The following is a 4,141-nucleotide window of genomic DNA, read 5'->3' as shown; positions in this document are numbered from 1 at the left end:
CTATACATATACATTAAAAAGTATAAGAGAGATATTAAGAATGTATCTATTAAAATGTGAGAGGAGAAACTGTTGTGCGACTAATTAGACAGGTATTATGGTTTAGTAAAGGAGTAATGATTCTGAAGAAATAATGTGGCACCTCCCTTCTGTCTCGGTATATTACAATGAAAATTTTGTTAGAAAACTCTATTTTTTACGTTGTGGAGGCCCTGATATAGATTTAAGGTAGATTTTGCATTATAGGCGAGTTAGAAAGTTTATTAATGGAAGTTCCATGTCTGTAAAATAAACTTTGTATATGATTTAAAAAAGAAAATATCATGTATGTCGTTGTAGAAGAATATCATGAAGTTTGGCAAGAAATTCATGATTTGTATTCGATTTTTAATAGAATTGAATATTGAAATTTAGTCCATATATCTTCAATAAGTAAGATGTAATTTCAAACTGCAAAATTTAGTCTTGAGAAAATAGCTAGGGTAAAAAAAAAAAAGTAGATAGACACCTGATTTTCTTTTTGTTGAGTACCTGCAAGCAAAGATATGTAAATCTTTTATGTGAGGAGTGATTTTAAGTAAATTTTGAAAACACGAGAAGCTATTTAAGTTAGAGGATATGTACTTCCTCTCTTTATTTCTTTTTCTTCAGATTTAACTGGAGGTTCGCGGGTTGTAGAAATGTACAATATGTTACCGAAAAAGCCTGATCTTACTCTTTCCAAAAACAAAAGTGAGGAGAAAAAAATTATTGAACTATCAATGTGAGGGACTATTTGATCTAACATGTTTCACACATTATTTGATTGCACTCAAAAGGTTATGATTGAAAATGTGATTAATATGTCTATCATTTATCTACATTTCTACTCATTTGAATGATTTATATAATCTCTGTATATATATAAAAAATTGATCTATATTTTATGTATTTAATTTAGGAAACACGTCTATTAAAAAAACTAAGTTGATAAAATGAAATTAAATTGTTATACTGAGAACTAGTGAAGGAAAAAGAAAGAAAAAAATGAAATTTGTGCCCCCGTAAACTTTTGAGCCTCCGTAAATACGGAGGCATTGATTTTTTCTTTTTCTATCAGCTCTTATTACAACAGTTCATTTTTTTTTTTGCGGACATAATTTTATATGAAGTTATATTTTCGTTTAAACATGAGTTTCTTTTGTTGTATGAAATTTAATCAATGCTCGTGTGTGGTAGTCAGACTTTCTTAACAGTATTTTTAAAATTTTGCAATTTCTATTTATGTGATAATAAAAAATTATAATATATAATATAGAAAAATGAATAAGTATACTTAGTTCTTTTTTCTTTTTTTTTTTGTTCTTAAGTATACTTAGTTCTTTTTTTTGTTCTTCCAACTATAGTACTTAGGTGTGTATAATTTATTCATTTCTCTATCCGTGTCATTTTCATTTTACCTTTTGAACGGAAAAACGACGTTGTTTTCATTTCATTCGTACAAGCACCTTGTCTTTGTCCTTATTTTAATTATTTTCTTATTTTAGTCATCTATTTCTCATGCCTCACATCCTTCTGTTTTCTCTCTGTCTTCAAGTTGCGTATATATTTTGATCGGCGATATACCTGTTGTTGTTGGTGGGTTTCATTTTTACTTGTATTTTGTTTTTCAATATATTTTCTATTGTTCGGGTCATGAAAGGGTATGCATTTTTTTGGCTTCTTTTGTCCGAAGATATTGTTTTCAATGTGCATGCTCTTAGTTATGTTTCGAATTTTATTGAGTTGATTTTTTTGGTTTCTTTGTTTCAGCAATACAATGGGTAAGTAATATTGGACACCTACATCTGCACAACTTCAAGTTCTCGAATCTATATTTAATGAAGAGAATACAATCTCAAGCAAGTCAAGGATCACGCAGATAGTCTCCGAACTATCGTTGTATGGGCAATCTCTGATATGAATGTTTATAATTGATTTAAGAGTAGATGTGCTCGTTTAAGAAGGTTGGACTTATCCACACAAGTACACGATTCTAAACTTGTAATTCAGCCAAGGGTTCAAAAAGACAAATTGCGTAAGAGATATATAGGTATGATTTGTTGTTTAAATGTGATTTCTTGTTGATTTAATGTTTTTTACGTTCTGTTTTTACGTCATTTTAACATAAATATTTGGTATTACAGAAATATCTATGAATTCTACATATATGCCAGGAAGAAGGATGATATACTGTCATGAGTTCACAGCAGGTTTCGTAGATTGAATATTTTTTTTATAATTTTTTTTTGCATCTGGCTATTTATTTGGTCATGTTGTAGTACACTTTCTTTCATCTTGTTTTGAAAAATTATTTTTTAATCCAATTTTTGCACTTCTGTTGTCTTTCAGCGATCTTATACTAATTTTATGATTCTAGGTTCTATTGATCAGTCTGTCAAATTACAGAAGGACCTTCATATTGATGAAAGCATTGACGTGGAAAAGTAATATGAAAATGACAATATACAATCTCAATGTGATTCACATGTTCCTATCATTTTAGATTGTTTTAAGAGAATTGATATGCGAAATATCCTAGTTGAACCTTATATTCTTTCGTCTTGTACAATTTGTAAACATTGTGGTGCAAAAAAGTTTTACAAAGAAAGTAAGAATTTTTGTTGTTGTGATGAAAATGTTAAATTACAGTGGAACAGCCCCCTGAATTGTATGAGTCATTTACTTCTACTTCATGTGAAGCGATTGCTTTTAAAAAAGTTGCTCGTACTTATAACAATCATTTTACATTCACTTCATTTAGTGTTAAATATGATAAAAATTTGTGCAAGAATAAGAGAGATGTGTATACGTTCAAAGTTTGGGGACAGATATACCATTTTATAAATCCACTTCTACCAACCGATGGAAATCCTGCGTATTTACAGTTATACTTTTACGATATTGATAATGAAATTAGTAATAGACTACAAATTTCAGATGGGTTAAGTGAATCAACTTTGAAAAAATTAATAGATATTTTAAAGATGAATCCATTTTGTCATTTCTTTCGATCATTAAGTGAAGTTTCTGATTTTAATTCATACTGTATCGTGCTGAGGTCTGATCCAGGTCTCGACCAGAGAGTATATAACATGCCATCATGTGAATAGGTGGCTACAGTGTAGGTTGATGAGGATCCATCTGCAAACATAAAGACTCGTGATATATTAATTTATGAACATTCCAATACTGCACATAGAGTAAATTACTACTATGCCTGTTATGATCCACTTTAATATCCATTAATATTTATCAGTGGAGAACATGGATGGCATGAACGTATCGAAAAAATAAACTTGAATACTTCAATAGTCCATGAAGATTTCATACAAATCAATCGCATTAATTCGGCTGAACAACTTATAGAGATGGAAGATCGTGGTAAGTTTTATTGCCATTGAAGTTCTTTAATCTTTTTAGAGCGCATAATTATATTGCCATTTCTAGATTTGTCTTTGTGACTTTAATTTTTTTCCTTTCAATTATGAAGAGAGGTAAGAAACGAATTACTGTGTCATGCCGTGAATATTATTGCTACAAACTTCAAATCAAACTTTCAGATAAGTCTATACTCCTTCATACATGCAGACCTCTACAACAATATATAGTGGATATACATGTTAAGATTGAAATTGCGAAATTAGATTATTTTCATAATAATCAAAAGACTATACGAGGTGAACTTTACCAAGAAATTGTAGATAGTATACAAAATGGTGAGAATAGAGGCTATAAAATTGACAAATCAATTGTGTTGCCTACAGGGTTTATTCGGGGTCCTAAAAATTTAACTAAAAGATATATGGATGCAGTGTATTTAGTTCAAAGATATGGAAAAGCTGATGTATTTTTAAGAATGACATGCAATCCAAATTAGCCCGAAATTAAACAAGAATTGAGGCACAATGATAAAACATAAAATAGGCCAGATTTGTTAGCAAGAATATTTCGAGCAAAACTTGAATAACTAAAAACAGATTTAATAAAGAGATAAATTATAGGGCCTATAGCTGCCTATATGTATGTAATTGAATTCAAAAAAAAAAGGTCCACCTCATGTTTATTTTCTCTTGATATTTAAAACGAGTTTTAAGATCACTAATTATACGCAAATTGACGA

Source organism: Olea europaea, chromosome 3, assembly GCF_002742605.1.
Source record: "Olea europaea var. sylvestris chromosome 3, O_europaea_v1, whole genome shotgun sequence".
NCBI classification, from domain to species: domain Eukaryota; kingdom Viridiplantae; phylum Streptophyta; class Magnoliopsida; order Lamiales; family Oleaceae; genus Olea; species Olea europaea.
Note: the sequence above shows the minus strand (reverse complement) of the source record.